The sequence below is a fragment of the Aedes aegypti genome, chromosome 2 (assembly GCF_002204515.2).
Source record: "Aedes aegypti strain LVP_AGWG chromosome 2, AaegL5.0 Primary Assembly, whole genome shotgun sequence".
Lineage (NCBI taxonomy): Eukaryota > Metazoa > Arthropoda > Insecta > Diptera > Culicidae > Aedes > Aedes aegypti.
The window spans coordinates 259,362,155-259,383,397 of NC_035108.1; the positions used below are offsets into that span (position 1 = coordinate 259,362,155).

The 21,243-nt window shown below is 36.2% G+C and overlaps 1 protein-coding gene across 2 annotated transcripts in view; it reads right to left on the reverse strand.

Annotated features, from left to right (window-relative positions):
• Positions 1-19,180, reverse strand: part of LOC5564174 — a 550,217-nt gene extending 531,037 nt beyond the window's left edge. For both annotated transcript variants that reach the window (XM_021844877.1, XM_021844876.1), the window contains exon 1: positions 18,082-19,180. The gene's annotated coding sequence lies outside the window, so the exon portion shown is untranslated. The remainder of the gene's footprint in view (positions 1-18,081) is intronic.
• Between the last annotated feature and the right edge of the window lie 2,063 nt (positions 19,181-21,243).

The window sequence follows — 21,243 nt, forward strand, 5'->3', positions numbered from 1 at the left end:
TTGAACAAAAAAACTGCTTTGATGACGATGATGACGATGAATACTCAATCTCTCCAAAACCGTGAACTGTGGTAACCGGCAAACATTAAGTAAGTATAACTTGCAAAGCACCCATTAAATGTGTAAGGTATCAAAAAACATAATTTATCGAGAAACTGGTTAGTAAAGACTTTAAGGTTTTTTAGTTCCTTTATGAGTAACCTTTCAAACATTACATTTAATTCTTATATCAACGTGTTCAATTTGAAGCAACACTTGCATCCCGATTTGGTAAAATTAAATTAAATCTTTATTAACATTTTGTTAACAACATATTTCATGTCATTTGCCGTTCATCATATTTGAGTTGAGTTTTTCCTGTTTATAAGAAAAAAAAACGCTTAATTCTACTGACATAAATATAACGCTATTATTCGAGGCAATAGAAGATTTCGATGATTTTTATCTAAAATTATTAATTATTCTATACGACATTTATTCCAGTTTTTCAACATTGGATGCTCTATGCAACTCATTAGTGCTATACCAAGGAGGGAAGCCCCAAAATAATTTTCAAAATGTTATTTTGAATCCTCTGCAGAGCTTTCTTCCTGGTATTACAACAGCTAGTGCAACGTACAACAATTTGTATGAACATCAAAAGCTTGTTTCTACGATATAATTCAATTTTCTGTTAATAAGTGGATACAGACATTTTTATATTTGTTACATTTGGCTTGAATGCCCTCAATATGATTTTTCAAAGAAGTTTTATTAAGCATGAGCCCTTGATACTTAACCTCATCTGACCAATTTATTGGAATCCCTCTCATCGTTTCAAATAAAGAGCTTTTGGTTTTGGTTTTGGTTGGGAATATTATTAGTTGAGTTTTGGAAGCATTAAGAGAAATCTTCCATTTTTGCAAGTATGAAGAAAAAATATCCAAACTTTTTTTGCAATCGACTACAGATGACACGCAGCCTTCGTCCTTTGGCGAAGAGGCCTGTGTCATCTGAAAACAAGGATTTTTGACATCCCTGAGGTAACTCAGGTAAGTCAGATGTAAAAATATTGTTTAATATTGGTCCAAAAATGCTGCCTTGAGGAACATCAGCTCTTACAGGAAGTCTTTCAGATCTGGAGTTCTGATAATTAACCTGAAGTGTACGATTTGACAAATAACTTTGAATTATTCTAACAATGTTTGTTGAAAAATTAAAGTTTTTAAATTTTACTCAAGCCTTCCTGCCAAACACTGTCGAATGCTTTTTCTATGTCTAGATGAGCAAGACCAGTAGAATAGCCTTCAAATTTGTTGGAACGAATCGAATTTGTTACACATAAATGTAGGTGAGAGGTCGAAAGTCCATGGCGGAATCCGAACTGTTCATAGACAAAAAATGATTTCTTCGTCCCTCTAATGTAAATCCTGGCTAAGCCCACGACCACACTCATCCCGAAATCACATCGGCCAGCACTAATCTCAGTGTCTTTGTTGCTGGTCTTTGGCACTCTTGACGTGCTGTGAGCTTATGGTCCCCCATCGCTCTCACCACCCCCATGACTCTCCCACTACAATGGAAAAGCAACAGCACCAACATCATGGGAACTCGAGCAATAAAAATAATAACGATAATAAAATGCCTGCAGCAATAAAAAGCTATCGCTGGTCGGTCGGAAATGCGTTCGCAGGGTGACCATGGATGCGGAAAACCCGTGGCAATAATTTTCATTTTCCGCCAGGAGACACCGTACAGTGGTACCGCCAAAGACCAAAAATCGGGACGAAAGCTTTCAAAGGGGAATAATTTTGAACGTTTTGAAAGATCTAGTGTAAATAGTTGACCGGTCTCAGCAAGAACTACCCATTATTCGAAGAAATCTTTAATTAGATCTTCTGAAGTGACATAATTGACATCAACGTTCAGAGTACTTGAATTAGACGAGACATTTATGACCGCTTTGTATATTGGAACCGCTGTGTACCGTGGACTTCCCGCTCCATTATTTCCCATAGAGTTCGTATACCGACGACCGTATTCATTGCACCACTAGGTCTTGGCTGGCTGCTGCGAGGCAAGCTAGTAAGAAGGTGGTAGGCGGTCTTTTTAATGAGCTGGGATAGGAATCGGTGGAAATAGGAGGACGGACGAAATAAAAAGTAAATGCTTCATCCTGTCCTGAGGATGACACTTCTCCAAGCCACTAATATTTGCTCTGTCGGACTGGAATACTCCGACCGACCGAATGACGCGACGTGACGATGATGGCTTTAAGAGACAAGTGGTCGAGTGAAAGTGGTTGCTGCCGCCGTAATGCGGCGGATGATCCTGACCTATAATGTAATAGAACTTGGAGTAATGGCACGGTTCAAACATCCGAGACGTTGAGTCGGTGTAAGTGCAGGAGTTTAATCATTTAACATACTATCTCGTAACGCTGGTAGACCACCTTTACGAAGTGCGTTACGTAGTAGTTTCATTAATCTTCATAGGGGAACTTGGTGTAAAATGCGCCGTTGGGGTAAAACGCGCCACCTTTGAAATGAACGAACTACGTGATTTGGGACACTGTTTTTCACCAGAGATAATGAAAAATGTATTAAAATACTTCTCTATATATATATATTTTATGTGTTTTCCTGGCAAAAATCGAGAAAAACTCGGAAAAACGTTTTTCGCTGTTTTCGTTGTAGTTTTGTGTTATTTTCTAGGCCATTTTCCAGGCAGATGAATAACAAAACTTTTGAAAATTTCACCGAGAATCAACTTGTGCACTCCCATAGTTTGTATTCCATGCGAAAAAAATGTTGAATTTATCATTTAAAAGTGTATTGAAGGACTTAAACTTTAATCAACTCGTGAGACAAAACGGCCACTCCTATTTCCTCCTAGCAAACGTAATGTCAAGCTGTAGTTACGTGTCAATTTGAACCTTACAAATGCACATTTTTCGAATCAGCATGTATACTATAGTCGAACAATAACATCTGATCAAACGCCCTTATGTAGGGTAACTGGGGGTAAAACGCGCCCTCTAAGGAAGGAAGCGTTTTTAGCTATGAAGAACATTATTAGAAGCAATTTTTTATTCATTATCTCATAGACAAACATGTTTTCTACCAAAGAGTAGAAACAGCCATCCATTTTCTTTTTTCTGGAGTTAATAAATCATTTTTTACAAAATGCTTGCTTATCTGCATTTTTATTTTTTGCGGGGTAAAACGCGCCACCTGATCTCGGCGTTAGTCGTTCGTGCGCACGCATGCGCAATCATGCTTGCAAATACGTTGCATATAATAGGGCGTTTGATCAGATGTTATTGTTCGATTATAGTATACATGCTGATTCAAAAAATGTGCATTTGTAAGGTTCGAATTGGCACGTAACTACAGCGTGCCATTACGTTTGCTGGAATTTGAATTCAAACGGCTGTTTTGGTGTTATGAAATAGGTGTGTTTTGCCCCACGAGTTGATTAAAGTTTAAGTCCTTCAATACGCTTTTTAAGGTTGAATTCACCACTTTTTTCGCATGCAATACAAACTATGGGAGTGCACAAGTCGATTCTCGGTGATAGTTTTAAAAGTTTTGTTGTTTATCGGCCTGAAAAATGGCCTAGAAAATAACACAAAATTACAACGAAAACAGCGAAAAACGTTTTTTTCGAGTTTTTCACGATTTATGACAGGAAAACACTTAAAAATATATCTAGAGAAGCATTTTAATACATTTTCCATTATCTCGGGTGAAAAACAACGTCCCAAAGCACGTCGTTCGTTCAAAACAAGGGTGGCGCGTTTTACCCCAACGGCGCATTTTACACCCAGTTCCCCTATGCAACGTATTTGCAAGCATGATTGTGCATGAGTGCGCGCGAACGACTAACGCCGAGATCAGGTGGCGCGTTTTACCCCGCAAAAAATAAAAATGCAGATAAGCAAGCATTTTATAAAAATTGATTTATTAACTCCAGAAAAATGAAAATGGATGGCTGTTTCTACTATTTGATAGAAAACATGTTTGTCTATGAGATAATGAATAAAAAAGGCTCATAATAATGTTCTTCATAGCTAAAAACGCTTCCTTTCTTTAGAGGGCGCGTTTAACCCCCAGTTACCCTACTAGGGTTATCATTCTGGTTATCTATCCGTAGACAGTTGAAAGACTTGGACAGCAGCCAAGGCTTAAAGTTCTCACAATCAGGGCTGTGTATAATATGCATTTATCAGTATCGGCGATATATCGGATTTGAAATTATCGGTATTGAACCGATATCCGATAATTTAAATGAGATGGATGTAAAAACAAAATCGATAATTTTCCACATCAACTTTTGCCTTATGTTGAGCATTTCTTGAATTTTGTGATTACGACATGTAATTCTCAGAGGACATCTTGAATTCCATTGAATCAGTTTTATTTCTTCAATATAATAAGAGGTGAACCCGCCTAAGGCTGAAAGCCTCTATAATAAAGAAAATCAAATCAAAAATCATCTTCAATATAATTAATGAAAATAGTTCTGATTATCGGTTGTTTTATCGATATCGAAAAAAATAGGGATATCGGATATCGTATCGATAATATCTGCCCGATAAAATTGATATTATCGATAATATCGTTATTTGCACAGCCCTACTCACAATGTCCAACTCTAATGACTGCCCAATTAACAATTAAGATTCTAACTGGATTTGTGTATGTTTTATAATAGATTTCGGTCCAAAATAATTTCTACTGGATGAAAGTTACTAAAAATCCTAGAGGAATCTGCTCTAAGATTTTAAGTAACTTTTATCCAGTAGAATTGATGTTGGACCGTTTTTGGTTTAAAATCTTCTTCGAGAATATTTCGGATACACTGCATAAAACTTTTTTTTACAATAAGATCAAGTGCCCTTCACAACTCTCGTACTTATCCCCAAAAAAAACACGCTCTTGAACAAGAGGAAGAATTCTTAACCGAGAACATTTCTCTCCCATCAATTGCTGAACTTGAGGTGCACAACCTTCTGATAACTCCTGTTATCAGTTCTAGTGGTCTTCCTCCTCTAGGCCATGATAAACCAGTGTAGGGGTGAATGATGACCGCTAGATGTGAGGAGATGATCGATTGCAATTAAAGCAATATATATCATGCATTAAAATGTTAAATGAAAATGTAAACAAACAAACGTCAAAATTTTATTCTATTGCATGAAACGAGCAAATTTTATCATGTTCTTCAAGAAGTTCAGACTGTCTTCATCAAGATTGCCTTGAGCATAAGAATCCCCCCATTACACCTACCCGAGATCAGCAAAATTTGTTATGGTTTTATGATGCAGTTGAGTAAAACATCGGCCATGATTGTAATAATCAGTGTTTTGGGATGGAAGCCATGATGAGAGAATCCATGTTTGCTGCCATGTTGAACACTTTTGGGCTCCAAATTGATGAATTTATAATATGCAATATTATAAGACAATAATTATGAATTCGTTAACCAAACCAACATGATAAACATATTGTGAGTTCAACTTGTCTTGAGAACACGTTGATGGTTTATTAAAGTAAATATCAAGGAATGTCATAAGTGCATGATTACAAACCTTAAGATAAAGTTTAAATCTGCTCTCCAAAACCGTCTCCAGTATGGGCCTCTTTAGTGTTATAAGAGGTTTATAATTGGGTTAGCGTGTGATTGAAGAATTACTAGTTTTATTTCTGGTTTAATAGAACTGGTGTTAGAAAACACTTCAAGATGTTTATGATTGGGTTAGCGTGTGTTTGAAGAATTACTGGTTTTATTCCAGTGCGCATCGTACCTTCGTGCTGTGCGTACACGAATTCTCTCTGCTCTTGGAAGTTTTCTTAAAAACTACCTAAAGCAATAAAACAGTACTTTTCAGTGCTACTAAAACAGTACTTTTCAGTACTATTTTTTCTACTATTGATCCCTTTACGATCCTTGTTTGGACCCGTGCCTTCGATTTTTCGTTGGACCCGTTGGCGAAAGCTAGCGGTGGTAATCCTTCTTGGACACCGTCTTGGGCAAAAACCTTTCGAAGGTCACGTCTTCTTTCGTTTATTAATTAAACATGGTATCAACAACAAACAAAAGGAAGGGTGAATTACTGAATTCACTACTTCCTTCCAAAAAAGTGGGTTTTAAAACTGTCACTACACGTGGCAAGAATGGAAGAAAGGACGCTTCCCCGGAATGCGAACTTTCTTCCAAGGGTGAAATGAATAATTGTATCGAAATGAGCAATCAGTTCGATGCTCTAGACAAATTTTCCGAACACCAAATCGAAGCAGCCTCTAGCCCAGGCTCTTTGATTCAAGTGAGGAAGCAAAGAGTGCCGCCTATCGTGGTCAGTTGTTCCGAATTTGGGGGATTTAGGCAGGAGATCTTGAACTCCATTAGGGGAATCAAGGTTTCCTTCCAAATCGCAAAGAAAGGCGACTGTCGCGTTTTGCCGGAAACTCTTAAAGATCGTGAGCTTCTTCTCAAACATCTTGAAGAGAAGAAGCACAAATTTTTTACTTATGACGACAAAACTGAACGTTTGTTCAAAGTTGTCTTGAAAGGTCTCTCAAGTGACTATAAATCACTTGAAGAGATCAAAAATGGAATAAATGATATACTTGGATTTTTCCCAGTCCAAGTAATCATTATGAAAAAGAGAACCCAATCTGGCATTGTTCGGAAAGGGCTTTCTCAAGAATTTTATTTAGTTCACTTTAACAAAAAAGAACTAAATAATATCAAAGCTTTAGAAAAAGCAAAACTTTTGTTTGATGTCCGTGTGACATGGGAACATTTCCAGAAACCTGGAGGAAATTACCAGAACCCCACTCAGTGCCGTCGGTGCCAAAAGTGGGGTCATGGTACAAAAAATTGTCGCATGGATGCTAAATGCATGATTTGCGGAGGTTTTTCTCACGCCAAAGACGTCTGTCCAGTGAAGGAAGATACCACCAAATTCATATGTTGTAATTGCGGGGCTAACCATAAGTCCAATTTTTGGAATTGTCCTTCACGCAAAAAGATGGCTCGTGCCAGGCAGATGAAAGATAATATCCGTTACGATAACGGTCGTTTCCGGAATTTGCCTGGTAGAGTATCGAACAATGCTCATTTTTCAGTTAACGATCGCTTGATCATGAATCATACCCATCAGGAAGATCATAATCATGCTCATTCACAAACTAATTTTAATCCGTCGGGTAGCCGTTCGAATCTTTCAATTTCGAATGTATCTACCCACGGTAAATCCTTTGCCGATATCGTAGCAGGAAATTCGAACTCCTCCCCTGTTCGATCCATGGGTACCCATTCTACTTGTTTCAAATCAAATGAAAAAAACCCCACCGCCACAGGTAATTCCGCTTCTTCGTCTACCGGAAATTCTAATGGGAAATCACATGACATGTCTGCTTCTGTTTTTAATTTTCTAACTGAACAATTGAATCTAATGATTGATGCAATGTTCAAAACCACCACTATGACTGAAGCAGTCCAAGTAGGTGTAAAATTTACAAATCAAATTGTTATTGGATTACGTTTTTCTAATGGATCCAAATAATAATTTAAATATTTTAAATTGGAATGCTCGTTCTCTGAATGGTGAAGAGGACGAGCTGTTTAATTTTCTTACGGTTAATAACGTGCATATAGCAGTTATTACCGAAACGTATTTAAAACCTGGATCTAAACTCAAAAGAGATCCTAACTTTTTTGTTTATCGTAATGATCGACTTGATGGGGCATGTGGGGGAGTTGCAATCATCATTCATAGGCGTATAAAACATCAACTGTTTTCATCATTTGAAACTAAAGTTTTTGAAACTTTAGGTGTTTCTGTTGAAACACAGTTTGGTAAATATACTTTCATAGCTGCCTATTTGCCTTTTCAATGCTCTGGTTAGCAAGTTAATTTGCTCCAAACTGACTTGCGTAAATTGACTCGCAATAAGTCAAAAAATTTTGTCATTGGTGACTTTAATGCCAAACATCGGTCATGGAATAATTCTCAAAGTAATTCCAACGGCAGAATTTTATTTGATGAGTGCTCTTCAGGATATTTCTCAATTCAATACCCTGATAGCCCAACCTGTTTTTCCTCTTCTAGAAATCCATCTACGATTGATTTGGTCTTAACCGACTCTAGTCATCTTTGTAGCCAACTGATTACTCATGCTGATTTTGATTCTGATCATGTCCCTGTTACATTTCAAATATCCCAAGAAGCGATTCTCAATCCTATCAGCTCCACTTTCAATTATTTACGAGCCGACTGGAATATATATAAAACGTATGTTGACTCCAATCTTGATGTTAACATTTCTTTAGAAACTAAACTTGATATTGACAATGCTCTTGAAACTTTAACAAATTCCATTGTTGAAGCCCGGAGCATTGCAATTCCAAAATGTGAGGTAGAATTTGAATCCGTGATTATAGACGATGATCTTAAACTCTTGATCCGTCTTAAAAACGCGAGGAGAAGGCAATTTCAACGCACTCGCGATCCTGCTATGAAAATTATATGGCAGGATTTGCAGAAAGAAATCAAGAAACGTTTTGCTCAATTAAGAAACAAAAATTTTGAAAATAAAATTTCTCAATTGGACCCTGGCTCTAAGCCCTTTTGGAAATTATCTAAAATCTTGAAAAAACCTCAGAAGCCAATACCGGCATTGAAAGAGGAAAACAAATTATTACTAACTAATTGCGAAAAAGCTCAAAAACTTGCTATGCAGTTTGAAAGTGCGCACAATTTTAATTTAGGACTTACTAGTCCAATTGAAAATGAAGTTACTCAGGAGTTCGAAAATATTCTCAATCAAGAGAGCGTTTTCGAAAATGCCTGGGAGACTGATTTGGAAGAAGTGAGAACTATTATTAAAAAATTCAAAAACATGAAAGCTCCTGGCGATGATGGAATTTTCTACATCCTCATCAAGAAACTTCCAGAAAGTAGCTTATCATTTTTAGTTGATATTTTTAACAAATGTTTTCAATTAGCATATTTTCCTGACAAATGGAAAAATGCCAAGGTTGTTCCAATTTTAAAACCAGACAAAAATCCTGCAGAAGCTTCTAGCTATCGTCCAATCAGTTTGCTTTCCTCCATCAGTAAACTTTTTGAAAAGGTTATTTTGAACAGAATGATGGCCCACATCAACGAAAATTCAATTTTTGCCAATGAACAGTTCGGATTCCGCTATGGACATTCGACCACTCATCAACTTTTACGTGTAACAAATTTGATCCGTTCCAACAAATCTGAAGGCTATTCTACTGGTCTTGCTCTTCTAGACATAGAAAAAGCATTCGACAGTGTTTGGCATGAAGGTTTGATTGTAAAATTAAAAAACTTTAATTTTCCAACATACATTGTTAGAATAATTCAAAGTTATCTGTCAAATCGTACACTTCAGGTTAATTATCAGAACTCCAGATCTGAAAGACTTCCTGTAAGAGCTGGTGTTCCTCAAGGCAGCATTTTGGGACCAATATTATACAATATTTTCACATCTGACTTACCTGAGCTACCTCAGGGATGTCAAAAATCTTTGTTTGCGGATGACACAGGCCTCTCCGCCAAAGGACGAAGCCTGCGTGTCATCTGTAGTCGATTGCAAAAAAGTTTGGATATTTTTTCTTCATACTTGCAAAAATGGAAGATTTCTCCTAATGCTTCCAAAACTCAACTAATAATATTCCCACATATACCAAAAGCTCTTTATTTGAAACCTTCAAGTAGACATGTTGTCACGATGAGAGGGGTTCCAATAAATTGGTCAGATGAAGTTAAGTATCTAGGGCTCATGCTAGATAAGAATTTAACTTTCAAAAATCACATTGAGGGCATTCAAGCCAAATGTAATAAATATGTAAAATGTCTCTATCCCCTTATTAATAGAAAATCAAAACTTTGTCTTAAGAACAAGCTTTTGATATTCAAACAAATTTTGAGGCCAGCCATGTTGTATGCTGTACCAATATGGACTAGCTGTTGTAATACCAGGAAGAAAGCTCTGCAGAGAATTCAAAATAAAATTTTGAAAATGATTCTGAGGCTTCCTCCCTGGTATAGTACCAATGAGTTACATAGAATATCCAATGTTGAAACATTGGAACAAATGTCAAATACAATCATTAATAATTTCAGGCAAAAATCGTTACAATCTTCTATTGCGTTCTATTGCGATTAATGCGTTATATGTTTAGGTTAAGTTAGAGGTTAAGTTAGGTTAAGTATATTAAAAACGTTTTTTTTTCTCTTATAAGCAGGTGAAATCAACTCACCTGTAAAAAAACTGAACTGCTACGGCAAATGAAATGTAATATGTTGTTAACAAAATGTTAATTAAATCTTAAATTTGTTTTATCAAATTAGGATGATAGTGTTGTAAAATAACACAGAACACCTAGATATAAGAAATGAATGTAATGTTTGGAATAATACTTAAAAAAAAAAAAAAAAAAAAAAAAAAAACTGGTTTTATTCCAGGTTTAATAGAACTGGTGTTAGAGAACACTTCAAGAATAGCATAAAATTAACTTTGCTACTTGGGTGTTAGGATCATACAAGTATATGTGAGAATACAGACTGAATAAAGCTTGTTTGAAATGTTCTAAGGTATTGTTTCCCAAATCGTAGGTCGCGACCCTTTGGGGATTCGTGAGTTAATATAAGGCTGCTTCCATTTATTACGTAACGCTAGAATTGTCCATTTTTTGACCGTATGAGCCATTACGCTTGAGCATATCCCCTCCCCCTAAAGTGTTACGTAATTTGTGGACGGTGCCTATGGAGAGTCACGAAAAAAAAAAATGAGTTCTGAAGAATGTAAACAAACCCTATTGCAAGTCATACATTTATTATTTTTTATTATTTATCTTTATTGACGAAACTTTTCACCATTGACGAGTTTGTCAGTATTTGTCTATTTGCTAAAACATCTGTGCTAAAATAGCATAGGAAAAATCATAATTTATAGAGTCGCTAGTATATTTTCACAAACCAATATAGCATCGACATTGTCCGGTCTGTCTGAACACCGACCAAATAAATGAGGAAATTACAACCTGTTCATAACATTTCAGTTGAAAATTCAAAGATATCCAAAACGATAAGTCCTCGAATAATTTCAAACAAATTTCAAACACCTATTTTAAAAAAACTTGCATACAATTTCCCAAGAAAACGAACTTGATGGCCAGGTGGGTCTTACTTCCGGAAAGTTTGGAAACCTATGCTCTAGTTGCTAATGTTAAGTCTGGCGTTTTAAGATGTTTTTTTCATTTTTACATGGCTTTGCTAGGTAGCCGCGGACTCTAACCACTCGGATAAAGAATAATTCAGATGTATGTTCAAATATCTGTGTTTATGTTTTCTTATTTTCAGAAAATTAATCAGTTGTGATTTATTCTCTGTGAAGGGTCTGTGCAGCGAGACATTTTCAACAAAATTGATTCCGTTAGATGTTTCTGAACAAACAAAACAATTACCTATCAATATCGATACTCTTTTGCTCCTCGATAGCATCATTTGAGTCAATCGGCATGCACTATACTAAGGATACAGGTAACGTCCTAAAAGATCTTAATACTGGTGGCAGTGGCGATTCCGCGCAGGAATAAAACAAAATATTTCAGTACAACATTCTTCTCTACTATGCATATTAAACGGCTCTATCCCGTTACCCCGAACGCCCCGAATGGGTCATTACCCCGAACGCCACTACCCCGAATAAGCCATTACCCCGAATGGTATAAGATACAGGCAAGTATCTAGTTTTGTGAGCAAAAATTTTGACCATACTGCTTAAAAAATAAATTGACCATTGATGTATACAGTATTGGACAAAACATTTACAACTTTTTCGATTTTCCATACAAAATGACCAACAATGGTAAGCTAGATCTCAGTTATTTATGGACCGATTTGAATGAAATTTTCACAGAATATCAGATATAACTTGAATTTTAATTATGGAATTTTAATATAATGGAATGTTGCTTCCAGACGTCTTCGTAATACAGTGTTATTCGTAATTCCTTTCCATAGATCTAATTTTGGATACAGCAACTGTTTTCATATGTGTTTGCGTTCGTTCAATGATGTTTGTGACGAGTTTGATTTTAATATGTCCAAAAATGTATTCAGTGTTAGAATAAGAGGTTAAGATTAAGTAGTCATTAAGAAATCAGTCTGTACAGCGTAGCCGAAGATGGTGCATAAATAAATAAATAAAAGCATTGGTTATGTCCATGTATGTTGAAAACTAGTGAGATTGAAAAAATATGCGGCTTTATAAATCATTTTAACGATTTGAACACTTTTACGGATGTTCTGGATCTTCCGGTGAGCTCCCCAATGGCCATACAGGGTTTTATGCACTCAAAGCATTTTTAATGTCCATGTATGTTGAAAACTAGTGAGATTGAAAAAAACCACGGCTTTTCAAGTCATTTTTAACGATTTGACCACTTTTACGGATGTTCCGGATCTTCGGAAGACATATTTCAGATTTTCAAGTAAACTTCCATGAAAGTGACTCATTAAATCACTTGAATATCTTTCATGTTGCACGATTGACTGTTCCTACAAAACTTGAGTAGTTAAATGACAGTCTAGTATTATAAAACTATAAATTGACACTTATATTGAGCTGTGGTAATCCAATCCGCATGGTTATTAAATTAATTAACTCATTACGCGTGGTAAAGATGGACAAATTATGGGTGAAATTATGAAAAAAATCCACGTGCTCGGCTGGGATTTGAACCCAGGACTCTTGTATGCTAGACGAGCGCTTTACCAACTAAGCTGTAACCAATTACTGAGTTGGTTACAAGTTAAGAATTCAAATCCCTACATACCACGCCAGAGGCGCGTCCATGTTCGAAACCATGGATAGGAAAAATGTTGGCAAATATTTTGTGCACAGTGAAGCTAAGAAAAAATGTATCCGTTTGGAATCCTAGACTGTAAATTAAAAGCTACTATATTTATTTGAGGAAATATAACGCAAAGGGGTGTAAGTGGCATTTTTACGGTTTTGAGTTGGGTTGAGGAAATTCTACTGTTTCCAAGCATTCTAACGATATTTTTAGGTGATTTTCCGCCCTTTCTGCTGACATAATTCTTATAAGACTGGATTGTTTTTACTGCTATATTTCTTTAAATTCTTCGTGACATTACGATAGATATTCCTGTTTTGTTTTTTTCTTGATTTTCTCCCAGAATTTCTTCAGATATTTTTCCAAAAGCTCAGAAATACTAAAGGAGAATTCAGTGATTATTTCTAAAGGAATTTCTCCACGAATTACCCTAGGGGATTTCTTTAAAAAAAATATTCAGGATACCTAATGATTTCAATCTAGATTTTTTCCAAAAGGAATAACGGAAAAGATTTTCTCCAAAGATAATTCCAAAAATCATCTGAATTCCTCCAAACGTTCTCTGAGAAATTTTTCAAGAAAGTCCTAATTCCTTTAGGATTTTATCCAGTGATTCATCCATCGATTTCCCTGGAACATCCTTCAAGCCTCTCGATCAAAACGTATTCTTCAATAAATAACTCCTCCATAAGTTTCCAGTGATATCATTTAAATTTTCTTTCAGGATTTATACAAAATATCAACTAGGAATTTTTCTACAGATACCTTCAGCTATTGCTTTGGAGATTTCTCTAAATCCGTGAGGTATTTCTAAAGAAAATCCTAGAGTATCTCTGATAAAACATGGGTATGTTTTGAAATCACCCTTAATGAACAAGGATCTCCGAAATAATTCCTGGACTCTTGAGGAAGTTGTAGAAGATTTCCTAAAAAATTTGCTCCGATAATCGTAAAAAAAATCAATCGAAACTCGGGCTTGTATTCCGTAGAATTTTAAAAATAAATTTATCGGAAAACATTGGACAGAATCTCTATAAAAATTTGGAATGATCGAAGGAATTATTGGAGAATTATGGCATTTTAAACTGGTGTGAAAACTTAAATACTGTAAATAAAATAAAACTGCAGAAGTATTACTTTAACGAAACGCTAGAGAAATTCCTATAAAAAAGTGTCAGTTAAAACAGACGAGACGAGATGAAATTCTGAAAAACTTTGTTGAGCCCGTTATAGTCTCTGAAAGTTTCATGGTTACAATTTTGCATCAGAATTAAATGCTAGCAAAATAAGGAAAGAAGACACTTTGCAGACTATTTTGGTTGAAATGCATAATTTAGAGACCTTCTTCTCACGATTCAGAACTTTTGGGGTTTATGTATGTACAAACTATGTCACGCTTTACTATGCGAATACCATGAAAAACCTCGTCGTGTCTTTAGTTCTCCATAAGAATAATATAAGACGCTTATATATTATATAAGACGCTTATATTGAGCTGTTCGGTAATCCAATCCGCATGGTTTTGTATGCTAGACGAGGCTCGGTAGCTTAGTTGGTAAAGCGCTCGCTAGCATACAAGATTACTGGGTTCAAATCCCAGCCGAGCACGTGGATTTTTTTCATAATTTCACCCATAATTTGTCCATCTTTACCACGCGTAGTGAGTTAGTTAATTTATTATAAAACTGTTCAGGAAAGGAAGTTGATCATTTTTTTACCCGACTTGACCCAGGAGGACACCGGAATAACTCCGGCCACAGGCAAAATTTGGACCACTTTTCCCAGCATAGGAAAATATAAGAGTTTAAATTTCATATAGTGAAAGAAGTTTGCAAATCGGATAGAAAATAGCTTCACGAGAATTTTTAGAATTTTTTTTCTTAACCCGGTCGGATACGGGATAATCTTGTTGTGTGGTTCTGCCGACTTACGCCTACTAGTGTAAGTGAGTGTGTAAATTGTAGGTATCTAGCAAATGAACAATTTCACCATAATCTAAAAATTCGTGCAATGATCCATAAAAACTCTAGCGGAATTAAATGGTTTGGTACTCAATTCGGATTTCCATTTACTTATAGGTATTCTACTAAACAATCCAACAATCCGGGGGCAAATTGATCATTATTTCACAACTTTTTTTAATGTTATCCTTTGGAATTCAAATATTGTCAAATTTATTTCGGTAAAATCATTAATGTCACATTGGGGCGAAATTGATCACTATATAATAAAGCATATTTTAGAATGTAAAATTTTCCTTTCTACTAAATTTGGGTCTCCTGAATCCAAAACTGATCTCAAAATTCTTACAACTTGTAAATATCATCATATTATTGCAAAATTAAACTTAGTTAATCTGCATAATACGCCTAAATGTATGCAATTTCCCTTGAAATAAGCACGTTATTCAACAATAAACGGGTTTATGAGCATAAAACTATTCTTGTTATACTATACGATTTCAAAAATGAGTTCAGCAGTTCACACTGAAGCTTACACAACATTTTTTACACTCAAAGTGTTCATGCAGGCTTAGCACCAGCAGATTGTTTAGTACCAACATTTCCAACAGTATTGATTACACCTTCAAAAACTGTGAATATTTCTATATAAAACTGACCATAATCAAAATAAAATAGTTTAATATCATCATAAGACATCTATAAACTAGAAAACATTGATGAATGTGATGCCAACAAAGTATTAAGAATCCTTGAAAGTAAATGCTATTTGGTACCGACTTGATCAAATTCACCCCAGTGATCAATTTGCCCCCGGATGATGGTATTGTTTTAGTTCACTAGGAAAAAAAGTTTACCTAGGGCAAGGGTGATGTCTGTGCATTCTACAACACTCAGCGTGAATTGCTAGAACACATATGAATGAGGAGCTAATATGAATCGAAGCAGTTCTATATTAACAATCATTTCTGATTCAGAAATCTTTATCTCCTCTTCTCAGCATTTCTGGCCTCCACTTTAGACGATTGTGCTCTAATGGGTGGTGGGTCAATTAGGTCACATTAGCTGATTTCCACTTGATAGTTTTACCAGATGTTAGATCAAAGTCGGGTTAAATTGCAATAGATGTCGTACCAATATAAGGTTGACATCGGCTTAAAATTCAGTCAGTGTCGTATCGGTGATCAAAATGTAGTTGGGTCGGTTTCGAGTTAAAGTCGGGATAAACCTACCTATGTCGATTGTTGTGGCCGTAATGTTAATTATATGCAATATAAATTAATACTTCTTGTGCATATAAAACAGTACTTATATTTATATTCGTAACATATTGAGTTATTGAGTTTTCTTTATTTTCATAATGGCTCTGGGGATTGGAGTATCAAGAAACTGATGCGAGTAAGATCGTAATTATAAGCTTAAGGCCAGGATTGACCGTAAAATTTGGCAAATGTCTTACGATTTCGTGAATTGGATCTACGCTTCATTTGAAATGAGACGTATACAGCTAAGTGCAATAATGGAAAGAGGCGAACATGTCTGCTGAACCGAAAAAAAATTGAAAACAAAATACTCGCGAGCATCAGAATGCTGCTTTACTCGCATCTATTGAGCTCGCGAGTAAACGATGCTTAAGTGATTCCCTTAGCCTTCCTTAGCCGTGTGGTTAGAGTCCACGGCTACAGAGCAAAGGCATGCTGAAGGTGTTATCGTACCTGCCACACGACATACAAATGCGAAAATGGCAACTTTGACAAAAAAAGCTCTCAGTTAATAACTATGCTCATTGAACACTAAGCTGATAAGCAGGCTCAGCCCCAGTGAGGACGTAATACCAAGAAGAAACATGTTTTAAGGAAGCAGAAAGTTCTGGATAAACTGTTAGATAAATCTCAGAAGGAAGAATTTCTAGAGGGTTCCTCAGAAAAATGTTTCAATCATGATCAACTTCATACATGTTTGGAGGTCAATGGTATTAGAGAGTTTTTTATGCATTTAGGAATCCACAGAGAGGTCGTCCATAAACCACATGGTCATTTAAAGCGAAAGGCCAAAACCTCGGTCCACATTTTATTCCGTATCTCGATGTCGAGTTAGAGAACTATAGTAAAAATTTAAATCATGATTACCTCGACGGTCCCTTGAATCACATTTGCACTGGTTTTGGTACTAAAATCTACATTCTTGATTTTCTATTGAGATTCTGGTTTTGTGTTCTTTCACTCGATGCTTCCCTAACTCGATGGTCCCTTCATTATGGTGAGTTGACTGTACTTTCAAATTTCCCCGACAGAATGTGTTCAAACTCTATACTTATGGATAATTTGTCATAGATTGATCTTTATCAAAGAAAATTTGAGGTACTTCGATAACAATCGATAATGTCACTTCAATAATAATCGAAATTTGAACACCGTCATCTAGGAGTTATCGACAGGCGTTTCTCGTTATCGAATTTGCGTTGCGCTATCGGCCGATAAACTATTGCTAAACATACATAAAAACTGTCCTCCTTGCAGGAGCATATGCTTGAGAAATCTCTGGGGAACTTTTTTATAGGAGCTTCTGAATAAATTCCCAAAACTTACTGCATGTGTATTTCAATAAATATTTCGGAGATTTTCTAATCTCCTACTTCTTTGCCTTTTTACATTTGTTGAATGACAGTTTACTTTGTTAACTAACAATTTTTGAATTTGACAGAAAGTCATGGCGATAAACGCGCAACTATTCAACAAAACCAAGCTGAGGGTCGTGGGATCTAATACCATCGGTTGAGATCTTATTCTAAAGAAAATTAACTTGACTGCCTAGGGCATAGAGTATCTTCGTACCTGCCACACGATATACACAAGAATCAATTATCAATCGGCAAAGAAATAGCTGTGGAAGTGCTCATAAGGATACTAAGCTGAGAAACAGGCTCTGTCCAGACGGAGACATAACGCAAGAAAAAAAAAGAAGTTAATCATATGCAAAAAAATATACATATTACACTTTTGTTCACCATTATTGATTTACATTAAATAATGAATGATATTTTTGAAACTATGTTCACGTTTTATATCGAAGTTTGTCAAAACTAACTTTCCATAAACTGAAAAGTAAATGAAACAATACTAACTTTAAATTGCCCCCAGTGGAATGAAAACAGCAACGAAATGAGGGCAAAATAACGAAAAACGTGAGATAAATAAAAATTTCTCCTCATCAAGAGAATGAAGAAAAGCTCACCCACCTCTCACACGCACGAGCACCAATTCCAGCAAACCTCCTGGCGATGATGGTGATGATGGTTGTATCCAATTGACACGGGGCTGACTGGATGCTTAACAGAAACTCCAATTTGATAGCAAAGTTTTCCTTTCACACACAGACTCGACAATGGAAACTCTTCGAATTATCCAAGAAGTGGCAAAAGCACTTTCCAAAATCCCACTGGTCCACTTAGTAGAATCACGCAAGAAAAAAAAACTTTCGATTATGGAATTCCCCTGCTGCTGTTGTTGCGAAGATGTTCTTCAGGCATTATACACTATACACGGCCTTTCACTGACTGACTCCAAATGACTCTTGGAATAACTTTGTTCCCACAAATTCTGAAGCAATTTCCGCTCCGGCAAAGTTACACACGACACTCATCCACTTTCCAGCCGCTAGATAAACACAATTCGGAAACACCCTTCCTTGCCACGTCACTTCTTCCTGACCGAATCAAATATACGGAGAAGGACACCTTTGGAAGGGGAATGCTACGAAGCTTTCTTGAGCAGAGTGAAATCCTTTTTCCTTTCGAACGAGGTCTAATTTTCTCACTTTTTGTCGAACCACAAATCGATGATGATCAAACATGCACACAAAAAATCATTTGATGAACCCAACTCCACCCGAAAGAACAAGGACTCCTTTTTTCGCAGGGTGTCGTCAAGCTTCCGCTCGTCTTGATTGCTCAGCAGGAACACACTTCCGATTCCACTCCCAAAATTTAGAGGGGGAATCTTTGGCTTTGACACGCGTTTGGCTTTGATAATATTGGCACAATAATCCATATGTTAGAAGGCCTTTGCGGCCTTAACGTAGATACTGTAGCTCCTTCAACTCCCACCCTTCAAGGGATGACACAATGTCACACACTAACACATCCAACCGACCACAGACAATGGCCATCCAATTTGAAGGAAACTATCCCAGGGCACTATTTGATGTCTGGTTCACACCCGCGAGTTCTTCCCTAAAACATCCGGAAAGGTCGAAAATCTCTGCAAAACTGAACCACGGCAACGGAATCTGCCAGAACAGAGCCTGTACGCCCTGAAAGAGAAAATTTGTCTGCCCGTCTGAGCGGGAGAATGCGATTCATCCGAAGTCGGATGTCCTGCCGAGACACGAGATCCTAGCGAAGGAATGTTTACAATATCCTGCCCACCGTGTGCCAAAGAAAACACGCACAATTTTCCGGAAAATTGGGAGAAATTGAAAGGAAAACAAACCGACCGGGAACCGAACAGGCTCCGGTTGGCGAGAGCGAGAGAGACCGGGAAATTTTAGGGAGTGAAATTCAGTGAACTCATGAGAAAATCTCACGAAAGCTCAGCCGGAAAGCTGCGGGCTCGAAAATGGTCCTGCATTGACAGATCTCCACCTAGAAGATGCTGGGAAAGCAAATATGGTGGAATGTTGGGGACGAATTGCGATGTATGACATTTGAGAGCTGTCAACGTTAGTGCGCATGACTGAGTTTACCGTTGGAAAATACGGGAAATTGTGCTAAAATTATGGATGGATTTGACAAACTGCATTGGGATCTGAAATGGAAATGTGTTTCAAATAAAAAAAAATCATACTTTTAACAGAAGCATTTCGTTTGACAGACTGCTTGATTTACCTAATATTCGTTCCGCATGATGAACTCACTAAGATTTTTCGGTATATTTTCGATCATTTGTACTTTGTTCTCAGCCGCCGATATAACTCGGTATGCTCGGCAATTGATGTTTACTACAAATCAGTAACTTTTGATAGTTTATTTGCTAAAATTGGAACTCGTTTACATAAGAAGCAACGGTGCGTATCGAAATAACGCAAATCAACACTAAAATCTCAAACATGTTTACCATATTAAACGTGTTAATGTCGTATAAAAACCATAAATTTGATAGAAAATACCATAAAACATGTATAAAAAATTGTTTGAAGTTCATTCAATTTATTGGTGACAAATTGAGAGTTTACATCATTTTGATAAAAGTTCTGCATCGTAGTTTCTTAAGTGTCATTGGAATATCTTTTCCATAAACTATAAGAGTATTTGATGACATTATTACAGTAATGTCCCGATATTGTCAGCCCCATGCTGCATTTAGTGTTGACAAAATCGGGATAGAGCTAAAACCGGGAAAAAAAATATCGACTGGTTTCAAGTTTTATTTCATCTTAAGGGCTTAGTTTTATGATTTTGTTAAGAGCCAGTTCGCGAGAGCCGCAACCCCTTCTTGTATCGATGTTCTCCGATTAGGCTGAAATTTTCAGGAATTGTTCTACTACACAAAAGAAGATGTTTTGCAAAATTTTAGATTTTTATATATTAGGGGTAAGTGGGACAAAATGACTCCCAATGATTTCATGTCACTAAACAAGCAAAACACAAAAACTGATATAACTATAGTAAAACTGTACGGATTATGTAGAAATTTGGCATGATTACTCTACGTTATATAAAGTTTAAGATGAGCATGGTATATGATTTTAAAAGTACTTCAAGTCGAGAAAATCAAGTTTTTCATAAAAAAATTAGTGACTTTCAAATCAATTTTTTTCTTACCAACCGAACTAGGTCAAAAACCTATATATGACATTCTGAAGGGCAACTCATGGCTTTCATTTGAGGTATAATCCAGATATGCCGTTTCAAAAATTTTCGAAAAAAAATTTTTTTTTCGGGGTAGTGTTTGAACTTGAGCCATTTTGCGAGTACCGCAACCGCCTTATCTAGAGAGGTTGTATTGATGTTCTCCGATCGAGCTGAAATTTACAGGAGTTGTTTTCTTATATTAAAAGATATCTCGTAGAATTTCAGATTTTTATATTAGGGGGAAGTGGTACAAAATAACCACTGATGATTCTATATATTCAAAATATACAAAATCAATAAAACTGCTATAGCTATAGTAAAAATGCACGAATTTCTATGAAATTCATATACTTAACGTTATATGAACTTCAAAATAAACATGGAATTTGGATTAAAAATATGTTTATTTTTTAATATAAAATTAGTTTCTTTTTCAAATCGACTTATCTTTTGTCAACCGAACTAGGTCAAAAAACTAAACATGAAGTTTTGTAGGGCAACTCAGGAGCTTTCTTTCGCGGTGTGCCGTAGTGAATCAAAATTCGGACG